This window comes from Sprattus sprattus (assembly GCF_963457725.1).
Source record: "Sprattus sprattus genome assembly, chromosome: 16".
NCBI classification, from domain to species: Eukaryota; Metazoa; Chordata; class Actinopteri; order Clupeiformes; family Clupeidae; genus Sprattus; species Sprattus sprattus.
The window spans coordinates 16,481,084-16,502,320 of record NC_137914.1 but is presented as its reverse complement, the minus strand read 5'-3'; the positions used below and the strand labels follow the sequence as shown (position 1 = coordinate 16,502,320).

Here is a 21,237-nt window from a genome sequence, read left to right as displayed (position 1 = left end):
AGGGCTTGTTAGGCTTACCTGAAGTAATACCACATATTTTGGCACAGGCCACTTCATATTTGTATATAGGTCTCTTGAACCTCTAAGCCTCTACCTAATGGACTCTGACTGACACTTGATGGATGGCAGACTAAACTAGACAAGAGCAGCTGCCTACGTTCCCTCACCTTGAACTATCTGTTGACCTACACAACTTCTCCATTTTATTACCTTGTCTGCGGAGTGCAAAAGAACCGTGAAAGGGATGGGAATGCTTCCGCGAACCTGTCGTAAGTTGAGGTATTTATACATCGGCAGGGAGCATTCTAACTGTGTTTGTACACACAGTATTCAAAACGTAAACCCATCAAAGGGTGACGCCGTACCATAGCTCATGGTAATTATAGATGGCTGGGGCTTCTCTGTGTCAATTGATTTTGTTTTCTCTCGCAGCTGAAAAGAATATGTTTTCCAGGGTTCATGTGAATTACAGGCTGTTTTGCTTCAATTCATCTAAGCAACCAGACAATTATTTCATGTTGCCAGGGTAACATGATAACACAGAGGCTTGTGTGTTGTTGAACAATCAATTAATGCTCTGCTTTCTGTGCTGCTGTTTACACTTCTATTTAAAGCTAAAAAGTCTGTTTTGCTCTCTTTCTTTGTGTCCGCTTTATTTTCCCTCCACCAGCGCTCTAGTTTTCAGGGGGTTTTTTGTTGAATAAATCCTGAAATACAAAAGAGTCTGACAGAAAAGCCAGGTGGCTACGCTCAGACTCACACAGTTAACAGACAAGGCCTTTTGTTGGGTGCAAATAGGAGCAGTGTGTTTTTTTTTATTATGAACCCAATAAAAGGGAAAACAAAGCCAGGGGTTTTATCCATTATGATCTAAAGGATTCACCTGGTGTTTTCCAGAACTGATACTTTTTTGTTGGGTCTGGCGGCGGGGTGGCAGTATGGGTGGATAGGGGTGGGACCTTGTACAGTCATGTTTTGATTCAATAATTCAGTATTTTACCCACTACAACCTTCTTCTTCTAAAAAAAAAAAACACACTTGGCCTGGAGTCGCCGTTAACAAAACTGACAAGCCAGACAGTGTCAACATATAAGGCAGCTGATACAAATGTTGCATGCATATGCAACATAGCTTCTCATTGCCATGTCAATCATTACCACAGCCAATTACATCCACTATTAGTTGTTTAAATAACTGTCCACTTCTTAGCATACCCTCTTATTACGATACCTGTATACTTATAAGCATGACGAGAAAAGGATGGTCATATGTATTCCAAGGGGTGTTTAGAAAAAGTGTCAAACCAATCACAGACCTCTGAAAACTAGAGGAGGCCCAATAAGGAGCGTAAGGAGATTATGTTACGTGGCCCAGAGATTGCAGTAAATCGAAGGCTAATCTTGCCTCCAAAGCTAGTATCCCCTGATGCTTAATACTTCAAACTACATGTAAGACAGAAACTCACAGTGAGTGCCCTATTTGGCCATTACATGAGAACAAATACTGTACACACAGACACACTTACACACACACACACACACACACACACACACACTAACACACACACACACACACACACACACACACACACACACACACACACACACACACACACACACACACACACACGACACACACACACAGACACACAGACACAGACACACAGACACACACACACACACACACACACACACACACACACGCACGTACACATGATCCCTCATTAGAATGAGAAATGTCAATTATTCATTTCCTTTAATGCCACTCATCTCAAGATTTTCATTACAATCCACTGATATTGATTTTAAAAAGGAGTGGTGGTCCCGTATTTCCTTTCATCAAAGAAAAGATCACCATCACACATACCACACACACACCAACAACCCAGAGAGGTACACAGGCACACACACACACACTCAATACCCTATTAGGACACTCCAATGGAAAGTGAGACTTGTTAACTGATATATCACACCAGAGATTAAACACTGACACTGAATTGAAAAGACCTACAAACCAGCTGACTTTGAACTGCAAACACCAACCTGCCTGTGGTTACTGTGTAAAGTATGCACCGTAATAACAGCAGAATCTTAGATCTCTTCCTACGTTTAAGTTCTTTCTAAAATACCACCTTTAGTGTCACCCTATCTCGGCTTTTATAAAGAAGAGGGATGCAAAATGGTATCTGGGGCTGTAACTGGCCTAGTTTAGCACAGTGGCAGACAGCTACAGGTATATAATTATCAGCCAAGATAAGAGGATAATAAAGAACCTGACACACAGGATAAAAACCAAGCGGGCCTGCATTTTCCCGGTACAAAGTACCAAATGTCTGTCTTGTAAAAGAGAGAGAGGGAGGCAGACAGACAGACAGAAATACTGTCAAAGTTTCTCAAAGCTTGCCGGTCCTGCACAGCCTTTTTGATTGGAAATAATGACGCTCCATCTTTCAAAGATGTAGTTTTCCTAAAGCATTGTTGATTGCCCTGTGTCCATTACTTGGAGGGATTATGATAATATTCCACATTGTGCTCGGCGTGATGCACGGGAAATTCAATACTCAAAAGGTTAATGCAATCAATTAGGATGACAAAGGAGTAAAGTAAAACCCCTCTGCTCGCTGGAAAAAGAGGCAGGGGAAGCGAGGGGGGAAAAGGTATTGAAAGCTTGAATGGATCTGCCAAGAGAAAAGAGGCACTCAAAATAAGAGAGAAAAGAAGAAAAAAAAAAGCGCACCTATTCTATGTGCTCACTTCAAAGCAAACCAAACGCAACACACACATAGGTACGCTCACACACTCTCAGACACATAAACACACACCCACACCCAAACACACACACACACATGCGCCCTCACGCACCCACAAGCAAAACACATCACATCGGACTCTGTATAAAACACTTTAAATGGCAATTGCTACATACTCTTCCTAACAACCACAGTCCTAATTGCTCCAACAGAGACATGTTTATCCCTGCGATGGTAAAGAGAGTGTTATGAAATCTAGAGGTATTGACATAAGAGTGTGGATAAAGATTTGCCTATGAGTCATGTTCTTCACAGCCCTCTATTCTATGGCATTGCATTTTGGACCAATATTTCAGTTATTCATTTCGGCAGCGTAATCACAGCCAGAATATTAATAATAGCAGAACTCGGACGAAATTAAAAAGACGATCCCCACTCGTCATGAGGGAGCCTGTGTTTCGTTATTATTATTTTTATTATTATAAGTATTTTGATAGGCCGCAAGACGGTTTCCCAGCACAAAGGGTTCCTATCATTGCAGATGAATGGATAAAGTTAGATAGCAGTATTGAGCCATGCAACTGTTGTGATAATCCATATTACCTCCTCAAAGCACAGCAGCTTGCTCCACTCGGAAAGGGTGGGCAATAATTACAGCATCATTTTAGCATCCGTGCGATAATACAAAGGATGACGTGGAAAAACAACCAAGCATCAAGATGCTTTTTTTAGACATCCTCATTTTCCACCTGGCAAGACAAAACAACCCAGCTGCTCTGAGTCTAGCTTCTCAACTGCACCTGAAGCCCATGCAGGCAACAAGTGAGTGTGGGTGAGGGGGTGTGTCCCCTCTCCATACAAAAAAAAAGGTTAAAGCTGGCATGTCAGCCATGAATTGAACCAATTACATATGAGAGGAGGGAGATGAGGATCATCCTCATATTCAGCATTCATGTTCTGTGCCTGCATGAACTTTGGTGGAAGGCTAAACAAGTTGCCACTATTGTGGCAATAGAGCACTACTGTGCACCCATTGCTGTGCATGGTAAAGGTATACGTGCCTCTTACATTCCCACCTTAATCATCTGACAATGTTTGAATGCACTTATCACCTATCATCTTCAAATACAACAGCATTTAGGTTTGCTGGAGCCGTGACCTCACAATACTAAGGGATAAGACTCACACTAATTGGTTTCTCCTTTGCTAATTGCTCTGTCGCTACTGGGAGTTTTGAACTGTGTAGACCAGTTTAGCTTTGATAGCGCTCTCAGATGAGACACTATTTTTAATGCACTGATCAAATAATTACCTGAATTTCAGGCCGGTATTGCCTGTCGGTGATTAAGCAAAAACAGTGATTGTTGAGTGATTGAGGTGGCTGTGCTCTGAGTACTGAATAATGAGCCATTGTTCCCAAGTGTTCTATGGCTGCTCTAACGAGAGCTTTATAAGCACAACATAATGTTTAGGTATGTATATGAAAATCAGAACTGAGATCAGAAGTTACAGAAGCAACATTATGCAACAATTTGCCACTTTTTGAGGATTCCTAGGGCAACTTGTTTTGGTATCATCTTCAAATGTATCTTGATGGGACATGGTCACAATGTAAAAAGCTTTCTCAGCACAACATTACCAATTATATCGCCAAAAGACACCCGTTTTGCATGCCTTTTAGGCAGTTAGCTCACTAGTTTCAGACCAAAACTCCTAATTGCTGATTTAATGTAATGTATTTAATTTAATACTTTTCAAGGTTCTTATGGAGAGAGTGGTAACTAAGGACCTCTAGTCCCACGGCAGGAATTTCACGTTTTCACAGGCGCAACGGCTGTAATGTGACCTACATCACATTTTTCTGTTTCTGCATTTTTGGGAGCCGGCGGCCACGTCACAGAAACAAAGGGCCAAAATGGACTTTGAAGTGGAGGCTGAATGGAAGCTGAGGGGACGCCACACGAAATGCCCTCTCTCTCTCGGACGGGAGGCCCCCGGTGAAAAGAAAAACAAATACTTTGGGCGCGAGAGAGAGAGAAGAGAGAGAAGATGGGGGGGTATGGCTCCTGTTTGAGCTTCCTACAGACTGGGCCGCCACCGGGAGGAGGGCTTTCACAATGTGGCGGGAATGATGGATGGATTCCGAGGAAAGTCTATTCACATGGAGATGTTACATCATAAATATTTACACAGGGCGGCCGTCGCCATGTAGCCTCTGCTTGTTTTGACACACTGGAAAAATTCAAAAGCCAAGAAAATATAGAGAAAAAGACGAGTAGGGGATATACGGGTGTGAGGAGGTTTGGCCAAGGGAGGTGGGTGGGTGTTCAGAGGAGAGGAGGGGGTAGGAGGGCGGCAGGCCCTGGGCTCCGATTAGCCAGGGTTTTTGCGAGCTTGAGAGCGTGCATCAACTCCAAGGCCATGTATGGATGACAACTCGGCACAACTTCCCCAAAAAGTGTCATTTTTTGAATCCAATCTGTAGCTGGCATCATCTCAGGCATGTTGAGAATTTTTCCAAACAGAAAATAAAAAGCCTAATTTTTTACCCCGCACCTTGTAGGGACATGATGGATGTTTAAACATGGCACTGGAGAACTGTCTCCCTCTAAGAAAAATAAAACATAATTTAGTTGCCATCTGACCATGAACTGCACTTAGAGCTCCGAGAAATCAGCCCAATATTTCAACCTGATCTTTTCGAAAAATGCACTGCGCTGGAGCAGGGGGGAGTGGGGGTTGGGAGTGGGGTGGAGTGGAGTGGAAGAGACACTGGCCTGTTTTTTTCTTTTGTTGTTGTCTTAAAAACAACTCGACCAAATTCTTCACAGCACAATTAAAAGCCTGCGACTCCCTCAGGAAGCCCTTAACCAATGAAAACAAATTTAGCAGTTTAATTTTCTTCCCACTGTTTGCGAAAGGGGAATCCAGTCTGGGAGCCCGCTCTCCAAACCCGGGGTCTCTGGGAGCTTCGTGGAAGAGGGGAGAGGCACGCCGGGCCCCACGTTAAAGCCAGTAGGGCTTTCTGATTAGCCGCATTAAATATATCAAAACCCAATTAAGCTAACTACACTCCAGCCATTCAGGTTGGGGCTGGGGAGGAAGTGGGTCGTGGAGCGGGAGCTGCGTTCTGTTGGCACACTCGCCTTCCCTTCGGAGGGCAAACTGGGACTCCTAAAGCATGCTGGTTAAACGCAGACAAAACATTAGTCGCCCCCTAATCAACGCTTTCCAAAAGCCAAAGTGAGAGAGAGAGAGAGAGAGAGAGAGAGAGAGAGAGAGAGAGAAAGAGAGAGAGAGACAGACACAGGGAGAGAAAAAGAAATGAAGGAATGAAGATGAAGCAAGCTTGGCCATGTGAAAGGTTCACAACCCTTTTGGTGTTTGAAAGCCGCGGTATAACACTTTTACGAAGTGCTAATTTCTGAGTAGTTAGATAAATACAGTGCAAATATCGCAATTACCCATTGTTACACTGTACTTACTGATTACAACCGCTCATTAGGCCTAAGCCATGCACCCTTGCCCTAACCATAGCCTGGGTCTTTGGCAGTATTTTCACACAGTGGGTGAAGTCCCAACAACAACTACTTACATACACACAACATTGTGTATTTACACAACAAAGTATGGGTCCGTCTAACCAGTGCCACTTTTCCTGCCCTGCTACAATGTTAGAGCACCCCTCGGAGTGCAACAACAGACAGCAAACCTCAGCGCTGGCTCAATAACTCACTCTGGCTCTACCGTCCTTCCTTCCCAACCTCCAGCCATGAAGCCTGCTGAGCTCCCGTGCTCCAGGACTCCCGCCTAGACGCGAATGCAGACAGCACAGCACAGCACTGACGCCATTACTGATTTGGCCCGGACGTGGCCCTGATGTGGCTTAGATCCGGAGGGCCCAGATCAGCACCACGTGTGGACCAGACCTGCGTCAGACACAGCTGCCGTATGGGCAGAGGATGGGGCCTCTTGCTCTTACTGACGCTGCAGCTCCATGTCCCTCTCTGGGGTGATTGAGAGCAGGCGTGAGGATAGAGCAGGCTGGGGTGGCGGGGTCTCATCAGCCTATGTACCACGGCCCAGCCACCACCCCTCTGGTCAGACAGACAGGAGTATGTGTGTGTGTGTGTGTGTGTGTGTGTGTGTGTGTGTGTGTGGTTGTGAGCGTGTGTGTGTGTGTGTGTGTGTGTGTGTGTGTGTGTGTGTGTGCGTGTGTGTGTGTGAGAGAGTGTGTGTGTTTGTGTATTTGTGTGTGTGTGAGTGTGTTGAGGGGTTTCGGCCCTCCATCTGTCCAGCAGACAACACGCTGCATTAGCCTTCAGAGGGGTGATCTCTGTTGACTTGGGAGCCAGGGGGCAAAGACTTACAGGACGAGGGCTCTATGACAGGGTGAGCCCCGCCAGCAAGGCTGTGCAAGCCTCTCATATCTCACACATTAACAGCAATAGCCGGTACTCTCCGAGAGAGAAATAAACCTGAATGACCAGTTTTAGAGGTAAAACTAAATCTGCTGATGGGATTGGATGGAATGATGACTGTGAGAAATGCAGAATCACCCCCCAACAATTTAAGATAATTATCATAACTGCCAACTGTCTGGGGGTGAGGTAGAAATGGGTGAAACTGCCAGAACAGCATCCGGCGAGGAACGTCAGTTTATTAAGCAACGAGCAGAAGGTATCTGTGAATCTCTTCTCTAATAAATGACTGTGTCTCACTGTGAGTTAATCAGTTAGAAGAGAAAATGTTGTGAAAGTAATAAGTAATTTGTCAGTTTTTTACAACCCTGGACACATTGATCCATGTGGATTAATGAAGACACTTGATTTTGTTGTGGATGCGAGCAATGCAGATTGCAAGGACTGTAATTAGTCATAAGGCATATTTGTCCTACCTCGTGTTCTCTTTGAAGGAGCAAGTCATTCCATCCAGGGACTTACTTCATCTGGAAAAAACAAGAAGGGGGGGGGGGGGGGGGGGGGGGGGCAAAGGAATAAACAGAACATCAAATTAAAACCACATAACCATGCATCACGTTACTACGTGAAATATGGTGCAGCATACAATTTGCTGGTCTTAAACAAGCATATACAACCACCTTTCAAAATACATAAGCTCAATCATTTAATTTGCAGTACGGAGGGACCTTAAGAAAAACATACAACATAATGGCATTACATTAGGCACACACCATGAGCTCAGTCTGAACAAATACACACATTTCGCTTCAGTTTTGAAAGCTGGTAAGGCACTGAATATACTGTACCACAGTGACACATACTGTACATACTCATTTAATTTGAATACTACAACAGCTTTGTCTATAAACAATACAGACATAATGCATGACATCACAGCAGTGGTTAACTGTCAGGTGGCATATTCTTGTGTTGCACTTAGGATGTACGTATGTTAGATAGCAGCGTAAACAACGATTTTGGCCAAAGTAGTGCCTTTCCATTTCACATTGAATGCACTAAACCCTCAGCTGATCGCATAGTCAACGCATGTCACAGCCCTCTAACCGTAATATGGCACCCACATATGAACGCTATCATTCAATCACTGGTGCAATTGAATGGAATCATGGAACCGCCACTCCGACATTAAAACAAATAAAAAGTTTAGCGATCAGGAAATAGATATACATGCTAATACAGTGTCATCAAACAGAGAGATAATACAGGGCAGTCATTCTACACCCTTAAAAAAAGATATATAAATATACTCAAACTATTTGTGCGGATATAACAAACAAATTCAATAGTGTAGCAGTATCTTTACATAGGGAAGTGGATGAAGTGAAAAAGCGATGGGAAACAAAAGTAAAGGTTGCTATTAATATGGTATGAATGAGGAAAAACTGGTGTTCGGAATACTGATTCCTGGAAGCTTCTCCCATTCTCACTTGTATTAGCTGCCTGAAATGCCTTGTTGGAATTTCAGCCCTTTTTCTTTGTTATAAAATGAGGCAATCTCATAACATAATCCTTATTCCCCGTCTAACTGGCCAATCAGAGCACATTCGGTTCATTGGGTGGGGCATTGGACATTGAACATTGGAACATGAACACTGAACATTGAACATTGGAACATTGAACCATGTAAATCTATTCTAGTAGACCCCAAAAATAAAAGTATGAACATTTACAATTAGCATAATAGGTCCTCTTTAAAAGCCGATAAAATATTCACCTGTCCCCCGCAGTTTTTACACAGGCTTCTCATACAAAAGAATGCGTGATCCGTCACTCCTTTTCCTCCCATAATTTTGCCCAAAACTCCCACTTATCCCACGACCCTCCCATGAATGCGTATGCATAAAACAGAATAGTGTAACTTGTCATTCTGAGCTCCTGCAGCAGGCAGAATGCAGTTTTAGCTATGTGCTCTGCTCCAGCTCTGTTTGACAATATATCGCCTAACCCGGGTGATAACATGTTAGTACATCTGGCCCGTAGGGAGCAGGTGCAGGGTCTGGTTAACCAGTTTTGAGAATATTTCAGCACAGCTTGCCAATGATAATTTACTTAGAATCAGTAATCCTAAAATCTGATTGAGGGGAGGATTTTATTAGCCAATATGACCTTGGAGAGGCTTGCATTAGCAGAGGCCAGCGCAGTGCTCATTTTCCGACCAGCAGTAAAGTGAAGTCAACTGTGACCACTTTCTTTTGATGCCTTCATAAGCAAACATCTATTGTGTGTGTGTGTGTGTGTGTGTGTGCGTGATGTCTCAGGATACATTTAAAACAACAGGGCCTCTCTGAGCTTATAATAAAAATGTCCGCTACACAAGTGATTTTAGTGTCTCTGTATAATTAATTTCAGAGGTAAGCAGACGTTCGTTTGGATAAGATTTTCAAAGGGTCAAAGCCATGACAAAAAATGAAAGCATTTTGCAGTCCTTGCAACTAAACCAGGCATTATCAGCCCCATGATCTCCTGCTTTATACTAACAATTTGCAATGTTTGGCATGGAAAACAATGTAAATCAAACGAAGAAATAATATCTACATGAAACATACAGGGCAGGCAATGTCTTGGGTGCTTTTGTTTATCATTAAAATGCTGAGGAAAAATGGTGCCACTGTTGAAGAAGGGGCTTCTCAGCCCCTGATTAATAAAGAGCACAAACTCATGTGTCCATAGTGGGGGACTGCAGGCCAACACACAGCTCCACCAGAGAAATAAACTTAGCCAGAACAAGAAGAGTTTGCGGCAACTTCTCACAAACTTTACTAACCTTGACAGCCTACGCGACAGGAGAGACTCAGAGAGAGAGAGAGCGCGAGAGAGAGAGAGAGAGAGAGTGAGAGAGAGAGAGAGAGAGAGAGAGAAAAAGTAATAATAATTCTAACCTGATCTTCCTACTTATTTTATATCTCCCCTCAGCAACCTAACTTCTACTCAGCAACAGTGCAGTTATTAATTCATGAGGCACTAATTAGTTCTTTGTTTAATTTTGTGTTAAACAGACTGACCGGAATGATAACGACTCGCGCTGTAGCGCTTCGGTCCCATGCCGCTCCTGTTTGCTACAACAAGGGAGCGGCGTGCGACTGGCGAGATGAACCCAATTCCCTTCTAAGTTGCACTTCATTAAGTCAAAATGTGACAAGGAGCTTAGAGGAAGAACTGGCAGATCTGATCATACATAACAATGCCAGGGCCCGGCAAGTTTTGGGAGGGGGGGGTTTGGGAGGAGAGAGAGCCATGCATTCCGGCATGCATGTTGCTAATTTTCAGTTTTTAACCCTTGGGGGCCGCCTTTCATTTTGCCTTTAATTGTTTTTGTGCAGAGCCGTGGTGTCCTCTCTTTAAATTGCAGCTCCTATCGAGTCCCCTGATCAAAACCCCTCCGACGCATCTCAGACAGAGAGTAAACAACAGGCTTGCCCTCTGCGCAGTGTGGCACGGGCAGAGTGCCGTGGCCAATAGGTAACCTCAGAGAGAGAGGGGGAGAGAGGGGGAGAGAGAGAGCGAGAGAGATAGAGAGAGAGAGAGAGAGAGAGATAGAGAGAGGGAGATGCTGGCACCAAACCTAAACTAAGCTGCTAGAGAGCCAACAGAGTCAAAAAACAAATCTAAGGTGAGGAAACAATTAAGTTTATTTTTTTAATATTATTTTTGAACATAACCAGTGAAACCTGCTGGATGCCACAAAAGCCTGGGGAATGAAAGAACATATTTCTCATACTTTGCAGTTGCTAGACACACACACACACACACACACACACACACACACACACACACAAAAAAAAATGCACACACACACAGAGTTTTACAGACTGAAAAGGTAATGAAATGCATATCTGTCTTATATGATCATTGCTCCACTGGTTCTGGGTTTTTTTTTAGCCCAAGACAAAAGGTTGCTGAGTTCCTCATCCCCACCAAGTATTCTGACGCATACAAGCAGACACACCTGCAGTTCATACGCTTATCTCTGAGAAGTGCAAACATAAAGAATGTAGCTTAAGCGGTATCGTTGAGGATCTCAGAATACAGTCTACTTTCTTCACTACTCAGTAACTGTGTTCAAACTTGGGCCCCATAGATCATTATCTTCTATTTAAAGAAAATCCCTCTTCTCTGTAAGTAATGCCCACTGACAGAAGTTAGTCAGACAGCCAGGAATCTCGTGAAGATATGATCGAATAAAAAAAATGAAATAAGATACTGACTTGTAATTACTCTGGATAATGGGCCAGATTGGCATTTTCAAAATCATTTTCGTGTGGATGGAAATGACATTGCACTGCCTATTCTGTATTCACTGGTGCAGATAAATAAACAAGGCATGGAGAAGGGGGGGGGGGGGGGGGGGGGGGCAAGGAGGGCGAGGGAGAGAGAGAGCGGCAGAGACTGGAGGAGGGGGAAAAAAACATGAAAAACGCACAGTACAATGGCAAGCAGGTCAGTAATTAGAAACTCTGTTTGCACAGTAATAATTTTAATATATTCATCAGGAAACCGGGCATGACTAGCATGATAAAACGCAATCAGGGAAGATATCCCAGCTCTCCCCCTAACCTTTTGCAACCGAATGACAGCCGTTTGTTGAGGTTCTCAAAGACAAACCTCTGCTCAAATTACAGACATATAGGATGGGCTCCAATGTGCTGAGGGGAACCGGACAGTGGACGGCTGACAGCTGACAAGGAAACATGGCATTTAGATTCCACCTTTGGCTCCATATCATTAAGTTCAGCCCAGTCAGCGTATTAGCCCGGTGAATTAATCAGATGTATACAAGCAGTATCTCTTTAAATGTAGCCATTAAGACATTAAAATATGACATGGTGTGTCCATCCTTTTAAGAAAAAAAGGATGTTAACACTGCATGTCTTTCATCACTGAAAACGCAACAATCGCCATTTCCATTGGACAGAGTGCAGAAAGCTCGCTATAACCTTGTTTGTTATTGCGGGTGGTGCTGATGCTATGGAAATGATTGCAAATTGTTTAAGGGAGTCTTGACACGCAAGCACCTTGACCTTATTAAGCCATTTCCTCAAAGAGAAAGGAATACATAACTGTGTAAAGGACTCAAGGAGCTGCAAAAAGGTGATCACTGTTGACTGCATTCTTGTTTCAGGGGTCACAAAACTTCCAATTCCCTGCTGGCCCTTCGGGCTGGCCTTCCCATAATTAATTAGACTTAAAATGAAATAGAATAAATAAATAAAAATCAGTTTTATGTAGAAAGTTAGAAATATCGTTCTGCATCTTACTAAAGTTTACTCTTCTTCCTCTCTTCTTGTTAGGGATGATGCTGACCTTGGGTGCCCTAAGTTATAAATGTGAATCTCGAAGCATAATTAATATAAACCAACCAACATGAAACAAGCAACACAAATGTTAACACACACAACTAAAGCAAATAAAAGGCCTATACCTTCCAGGCTTTAATCAGTTGAAATGGCAAATAACAGGTTTGGCTCATTATAACTTAAATGCTGGCAGGCTTTAGCTATATGCCCCATAGACTAGGCTTGTAACATTAAATCTAGCCTATAAGATCTTTAGCTTTCTAACATTAGATAGTTAAACCTGGACATATCTCGCCTGGTACGTAGCATTGAACAGGCTAACGTTTCAGTATTTTAGATTCAGAAATAACGCGTTCACACATACGTAAGAGCGTCATCCTGCAGGTTATTTTCTTTTTCTCTTCGGCTCACGACTCTGGTTGCCTTTCCACCTTGTCTTTCGTAAACTATTGCCTATAACCTTGACATCGTCACTATGAGGGCTTGTCCGACACAATCAAAACAAACCACAGGAGGAGAGAAGGGGGCACAATCCCTCATTTTATTTCGGTAAAATATAGTGTATAGTCTATATTGGTTTTACGGTGTAGTAGTCCAAAGGGTAGAAAGTAGTAGAATCTAATTTAATTTATATATTTATTTTTTGGTCCCTCTTGGTGCACTTGGTGCCCTATGCTCAGTGGGAGACCTGCGTACTCGTAGCAGTGGCCCTGCTTCATTTTGGTTGAGTAAAATGAAATATTGGTGTAAATCCATAGTGCTTGTTATCTCCCTTCGACAGGTGTCACATTTTGATGTTCAAACACAAGTCAGCGGACTGTGGCGACGTTAGCCCAAGGACAAATGGATGAAGATGTGATTACACATCACGTTTGTGTGCGCAAAACAATATCTCCAATTTTCTGGTGCTTTGCGTGGAGGGCTGATGTAGTAGACTAGAGGACTCTGGCATCAAACACAACCCAACCACCACCACTTCCTAGTAGTCCTAGTATTTGGTTGTCCAAATTTTTTCCTCAAATGTATTTCACTTCAGAAGATCATTTCTTATTGCCTGTCAGACAGGTAGTTACATTTTGGTCAGGAAAACTTGATTATCCCAGGACGTCTGACTAGCAGTGTTGTGAGCATTGGGAAACCCACACCAAACATAGTTCAGCTTAGTGCATGTATAAAATACACCCATGTGCCAACAGGCCATTAACTCTGTGAAAGTACAGTTTTCCAGATCATGGACACTGCCTGTACACCCTAAATATGCTAAGTACTCTTTGACAGGCTTAATAATTAAAAACAGGAACATGCTACATTCAGTTCACCAAGCACAAAGGCTTGGGACAACAACCCTCTCTCTCTCGCTTGTGCAACTTATGGCTGTCCCATTGTGCTCGTTTCCTGCCTCAAGTGAACTACCGAAAAACACAAGCCATGAAAGCCGTATTTATTTTATGTGACCTCCGTCTAAAACTACTTTACGTGACCTTGGGGCTGAGCCGTGAACGCTAATTATGTGATTGAGAAAGAGCTGCACCACCGGAGCCATTTAATCTCAGCCCTCTTCCTCTCCCTTCCCTCTCTGTGGCTTTAAAGACGGTGTGGGCTCCCCCTCTGTGTCTCTTTTCAAAGGCCATGGCACAATGAAAAATAGAACATTTACTTAATAACGCCGCTTATGCATATGTGACAGAATCTAGTAGGCCCCCTTTTTTGCTGTCAATTGCCCTGTCCCATTCTCTAGGCCCTGCTGGAGAGGACAGCGCGGGGCTGAAGGGCAGCTACCTCTGTGGCCCAACCGTCCCCTCCTGCCCCAAGTTTTGTTGTCCGTCCCTTTGAAACGGCGGGGCTCACGCCGGCGGGGAAGAAAAGAAGCGAGCAACGCGCAACAAGTGCCTGGCGCCATAGAAACGGCAATTTCCCCCCCGAAATATTCCTTTTTTTTCCCCCTTTTGAGAAGCTGTCAGTATGCAAAGCGAGCATCACACGACCCGAGGCCCAGGGGCGTGACAAAGCCTATTTTCTGCCTCATACTTGATTGATTAAAAAACTTTTTAGTGAAACCATGTTTAAGGACAAAAAAAGTGACACATGGAAGAAAGGGCGGAGGGTAAGGCTGTTTCCACGGCGATACAACACAGAAAGAAAGACAGAGGGAGGTCAATACAATAATCAGCACAAAGGCAGGGTCAGGTAGACCATGAAAATGGATAACAATGGTGATTACCGTGATTATAGAAAAGCTAGTGGTTTAGGGAAATAGACCACATCTTCCAACACCTCATCTGAAAAGGATACCCTTCTATATTAGGGCAGTACTGTATCACAGTTAAATTTGTAACTATAGAAGACTTCATCCTTGAACATCTGCCAAATGAGTAAATGTCAAGGTAATGTAAATTAACTGAACCCCTTTTGGGCTTTATGTGTTTTCATCTTTGGTAGTACAGAGGGTGAAACAAAGAGAGAGCGCCATGTCTTGTCTGTCATGGCAGTTTCTAATGGTCAGTCTCGAATCAATCGTGTTGCTACTATATAAACCTTGCTTAGCATGTCTGATCAGTTGTGTGATGGTAACTAGACAGACCTCTCCTGATTTATGGTCCTCCAGTAGGCTGGCTATTTAAAACCCTGATGTGTAATCTCCACTCATTAACAATTTGGCATCCCCTCAACATTTTCCTAACGCTCCCTCTGTGCATGATGTTTTCCTAAACACCCTGCGTGCCGAAACACAGGCCGCGTTCTACTGTGACTAACGCTCGTGCTTCAAAGGGATCAATAGGCCACAGTGAAGGTTTCACACATCTCGTTGACCTAAATGACAGGCCCATCTAAAGAGGAAACGGACTAGGCTCTGCTGGCCTGATCGGAACCAGTCGGGCCTCACCTCATCATTTATTCATCTCCAAAACTAAGGAGTCAATGCAGACGCATGGGCCACGACGAGCCGAGACACGCGCCTCTGACAGTTTCATAGCAGTTTTCCCTGCCCGGGATGGATTTTTATGTGTGTCCCATTTACAATCGAGAGGAGGGAAATCTGAGAGAAAACAGAGGATAAAACCATCACATAAATCAGCCTTTGGGTTTTTTTTTTTTTCATATAATGTTCATTAGACACAACCATTGAATTCACTCTTCGCTGTGGCAGGGTGAATGGAGTTACATCAAGGAAAGTTCAACCCCCAAACACTCCACCCCTTCAAAAGAAAAAGAGCATATTTACTGAGAGTATATGAGAAGGCGTGCAGCACGCAGAGCCGTCCGAGGAAAAATTAGTATTCCAGATCTGCCAGTTCTCAACACAAAATCAGCCCGGCCAAATCCCCACGGCGGAGGTGTCAGACAGAAAATGACGAAAATCTGCTCCTTGACAGGGAGTCATTTATATTTTAGCTTCGTTCCATTATCTTAACGAATCCATCATCAGCCAATGCAATATTAACAGCAGAAAATCAACTCATTAGATCCAGGGGGATTTAATCAAGATTGCAATCATGTATGCGGTTCCTGGAGAGTTTGATTTTTTTTTTCTTTTTGGTCCTTTCCACATAATTGGCGCATCTCAGATCTTAATAAATTATTCTCTGTCTCAGATTGATGCCCTTTTTTCCTCCCTCGCTCCCACTCTCTCTCTCCCTCTCTCCTTCTCTCTCACGCCAACCACTCAGCCACTCCAACTACAATATTTACCATAAACATTATTATGTCATGGGCACACAGTTTAAAATGGCCTTTAGCTAACTCTGAAAGGTAATTGGCTTCTCCATTTCTCTCTTGTTTTCCCATTTAATGGCCCAACGATATTGCAGACCGTTTCCCGGAGAAAGACACAAAACCACTCCTTTGCCTTAGCTGCCTTGTCAAGCCTTTTCATCCCTTATTGTTAGCGCAGCCAGACAGCCTTTGAAGAGTCTATGGCGCTAAATAAGAGAGATATAGTGAGCAGTTGGGTTTAATCCTCTCATTAACGGATGCCAAACTAACATTCTGTTTGGAGGACATGGACTTCACAAGCTTCAGAGGACAGGGTATCATAGGAGACAAAGGCTTCTCTGACTAGATAATGCCCTGCTTTGTGCTCCAAAAGCATCATAAAATGGCCACAGTACTTCTATAGAGGACGGTGTTCTAAGGTGTAGCAGTTCTGTGTTATATTTTTCTGTTAATGCTTTTTCACAGAAATGTTTACTTGCTTGGCAAATCGTGAAACATGTATTTAAGATGTTGACTTCTCTATCAGCCATTGTCCCTGCAGTTTCGGTGAGTCAGAAGGATATCAGAATACTGATTGCACCTTTTCCTGGTATTGTTTTGCTTGTGTGTTTTGGGCACATTTAGATTTTTTTTATACATCATGCATAGTTGATGCACTCAGTGCACTTTAGGACCAGGTTAAAAAGAGGCCTCTGGCATGCCTGGGCATGGTCTGTTGCCTCGACTACACAAAGCCAACAGACAAAAATATGGTAGTATTAACATAAATTCTATCCTAACATGACATACACAAAGGACTTCATGCCAAGCTCTGTCAAATAACTCGTAAATCCCTGTCAAGTTATTTGCTAGTCTTCACCAAGGGAACATCATGTGGAAAAAAGGGCTACCTATAGCCAGAAATTATACATAATAATGTGTTTATTTCCAGCTGCCATAGACAACATTCACTTCTATCCTGCAAGTAGGCTAGATTTCCCCTCCTTTTTTTCCTACTCTTATTTTTTCAAAGAATTTCAACCTGAATCCTCTCTGCTGCCAAGTGCGCTTCCTCTACAGACAGGATTATCTCACAACATGTTCGACAAGATCCAAAAGTGTAAAAAAGACTGTGTGAGAGGCCTTTAATCTGCCTGTGGAACAAAGCCTTTCTGAGCAGGACCAACCCTGACCTTGTCACTCAGGGTTAAACTTCCTGTCGGTTTCGGCAATATAAAGCTATCGCTGCCCCCACCCCCCCAATACCTCAGCACCACCACCTCTAGCACATCCCCACCACCCATCATCACTGTGCCTATGCTTGTGCCTGGTGAACTGAAAGCCCAGCTAATCCCCGTCTCTCAGAGATGGCCACCGGTAAATCCTGGGTCCTGAGTAAACCAATCTCGGAATTTTTATCTTGATTTATTAGATTATCAGACCTTTTCCAGGCTCTTCCTGAGTCCCTGCGACACATTCTAATCCTAATCAGAGCAGACAAGCATTAGCCCAGTTCAAGGGGAGCTAAACTGTGGCTCCCTTCCACACGGCTCGCGCAGCAAGGGCAGCAAAGGCAGCAAACAGCTTACTGACTTCACGCGCAAGCTGTTGGGTTCTGGTTCTTTTATATTCCGTGTGGCATTTTTCTTGTTGCTGATGAGGAAAAAAAAGTTTCAAAATGCACATGTTTAAGGCCTTTTAAATTTTGCCTCAGATACTCAAGTCGCTAGTTATTTACCAATAATGTCTATCTGCTAATGTCTCTCAGTCTTTTGTTTCTTCCTGAACTGCTTATTATCTGGTTATTCAATCAAGAGACTTGTCTAGTCAGTTTGATGATTTGATTCAATTGATACATTAATCAATTAATGGAGATGGAATTACTGATCATTTGGAAGGCCCCACACATTTAAACGAATCCCCCCATTTGGCGAAGCATGTCAAGACTGAAATCCTCATCCCTATCAGCTTGTGTTAAAAATACTTCCTAAATCTAAACCACTTCTGGCTGTTGATCTCCTAAGTCCTAAAAATAGTGACATACTGCCAAGAAAAAAAGCGGAGAAGAGGCCACTTCTATATTTGCTGTCCAATCACATTAATCCAGCCTCAAATACTCCATTGGCCTGCTTTAGCTGAAACTCAACAAAAAAAAGATCAGCTAACAAGACAAATGGGTTGATCTCTTCATCTCAGAAACACGTTCTTGTAGCATAGACATTGGTATCATTTACTGAAATGCTAAGCTAAATTCTACATGGTGAATACCAAGTGCTCAAGGGTATAAGGATTCCTTCCTGTCTATTTATACCATTTTCCACCAGCCTTGTGAATTGGCAGAGGAGGACTGGAGTGGCTCCTTCTGACACATGAGGATGAGGGAGCATCTGCAAGTGTCTGTCTCTGCACTAATGCTGGGTACAGCTGTTATTGTGCCAGAAAATCTGCTGCAGCAGCAGCAGTGGCAGCAAGGATATCCTGAAATACTATTGAAATCCACTAAAACCTCCTTGGCCATGTAAAGTTATATGGCTGTTTGGCGCCATCTCAGTCAATCTGAGATCAATCTCGCCGGGGCCAAAATGGGGGGGAAGGCATGAAAAGCAGACAAAAGAGTCTTAGACTAGTCTGGCCAAGAAGAGGTCTTAGACACAGGGCCACCAGACATGTCACATCAACATGGTATTACTGTTTTAAAGGGATTGGAGATCAGAAGGTCTATTCACACTCTGTCTGTAGGTGTGCGTACATGTCTGACTGCACCAACAGCAGTGAGTATATGCTTATACATTATACATTACATGTGTATATTTTGAAAAAGCATCGTAATGTCCGTATGTAGTGACTGAAAGGTTACGTGTGTTTGCAAGTGAGAGTGTATTTGTGCATGTGTGTAAGTGTGTGTGTGTGTGTGTGTTCATGTACCTGCATGTTTGTGTTAGAGTGTATTTGTGCATTTGTGTTAATGTGTATGCATGGCTGTGTGTGTGTGTGTGTGTGTGTGTGTGTGTGTGTGTGTGTGTGTGTGTGCGTGTGTGTGTGTGTGTGTGTGTGTGTGTCTATGTGTGTGTGTGTCTGCATGCCTGCTTGTTTGTGTGCATGTCTAGCAGTATGCAGTGGGCCTGTCTAAAGGATGGCATCAGACGCCCCCACAGCTGCCGCTGCTGCCGCTCCTGACCACAGCCCGGGGCCACAGGGGCGAGCTAAGGGAGATGTGACAGTAATGTCTGCTCCCTGTACGCACTCGCTGGCCCCCTGAAAGCGAGCCGCTGCCGCCGCAGCTCGCAGTCCAGCCCCGTGGGCAAGGAGACGCATGTTTACATATCAGCTTGCACTCCGACACAAGCAGCCGCTAAAGCCTCAGAAACAATCTGACAGCGTTCTTTTTTCCCTCCCTTTTTTTTTTTTTTTACAAAGGGCTGAGAAACGTTGGGCCTGCCTGGTTGGGTGTAGAGACGGAGAGTGCACCTAGATCGTTTTTTCACTTAAAAAAGGGAGAGAAGTCACACACACACACACACACACACACACACACACACACACACACACTAAAACACACACAGGTGTTGGTTCTAGTGAAGTGTATCTCCTCAGCTTGAAAACCTCCTGATCTGATTGGTAAAGGCTATATACTGTATTTCCTAAACCTTCCTAAACCTGACCTTGTCAGCTTTGCAGGCCAGTCCATATCCGCCTTGCTTTGCCCTCCTCAAGCTGCTTGCTCCTTTATGCGAGCAAGGAGATATTTCTTTAAAAAAAAGTTATTCATAGAGACAAAAATGTACAGTAGATGTTCTAAAATGGCGTTTTTCTTGGTATTTCTTGGACTGTTCTAATGTCTCCCTTATCTGATGAAAATTCTGTGTGTCAAGTCCCCGACCCTTCATGAGATATTTTATTTTCCTTTTGCTTTCCTCCGAGAGATTATGAAAAGGAAGCAAAAATAAATCCACATTGCCTTGGGTTGAGATTTCCGGCATTTGCGTTTCGTTTTTGTTTTTCCCCCTCTTCTCCATTTTATCCCTCAGAAACAATCATACAGAGATCTTCTTTTCCCCCACTTTTATTTCAACATAGGGATGAGAAACGCTGGGCCTGCCTGGTTGGGTGAAGAGAGTGCACCTAGATCTTGGAAAGGGTGAGACGACACACACACACACACACACACACACACACACACACATACAGAGGTGTTGGCTCTAGTGAAATGTTCAGCTTGAAAACCTCCTGATCTGATTGGTAAAGGCTATTTACTTTGTTTCCTAAACCTTCCTAAACCTGACCTTGTCAGCTTTGCAGGCCAGTCCATATCCGCCTTGCTTTGCCCTCCTCAAGCTGCTTGCTCCTTTATGCGAGCAGGGAGATATTTCACCACCATTGGTTTACCTTATGTGCGCTGGTGCATGCAGGAAAGGTGCCCATGTAGGGACACTGCCTTCTCGTCTGCACAGCCCTCCATGAATCAAAGTCAAACTGTGTATGACTTTTTCTCGTTTTATCTCTGTCACCACTCTTTTAAACATATAAAAAATTGTTTCGTATGTATGTGAAAATGTCAAAAAGTATCAAAGAGCCATGCCAGCAAAAAAAAATCTTTCAATATCTATTTTCTTAGCGGTCCTCTATCTAATACAGCATCTAACATCTACTGTGATAAAGATACTTTTTCCAGTTATAAACTGAGCTACAACATCCTTCTGAAGAATGAAAACCTGAACTAGGAGCAACACGCTGCACATCAAAAAGTCTGTTTCATACAAAGACATAAAACACAGTTTCCCTCTCGTCCCTGCTGTCTGATGTCCCTTTCAAAAGACACTATGTTGGAAACAAAAAAGGCAACCTCACTGATCCTCTAACAGCCGACATCTCACAGTGGAGAGCTGCATCTCCTCCTGCCTGTGGGGTCCCAACACCAGTGGGCCTCGTGGGTGCAGACAGGCAGGATTGGGGAAGGAAAGAAGGTAAGTTGGGTAGGTAAGCAGCTGTTTAAATGTGAGGGAGCCTGGGGGAG

At 43.6% G+C, this 21,237-nt stretch overlaps 1 protein-coding gene across 1 annotated transcript in view; it reads right to left on the bottom strand.

Annotated features, from left to right (window-relative positions):
- Positions 1 to 21,237, bottom strand: part of casz1 (castor zinc finger 1) — a 184,114-nt gene that overhangs the window by 99,180 nt on the left and 63,697 nt on the right. The window contains exon 3 of the mRNA XM_080853709.1: positions 7,650 to 7,700. The gene's annotated coding sequence lies outside the window, so the exon portion shown is untranslated. The remainder of the gene's footprint in view (positions 1 to 7,649; positions 7,701 to 21,237) is intronic.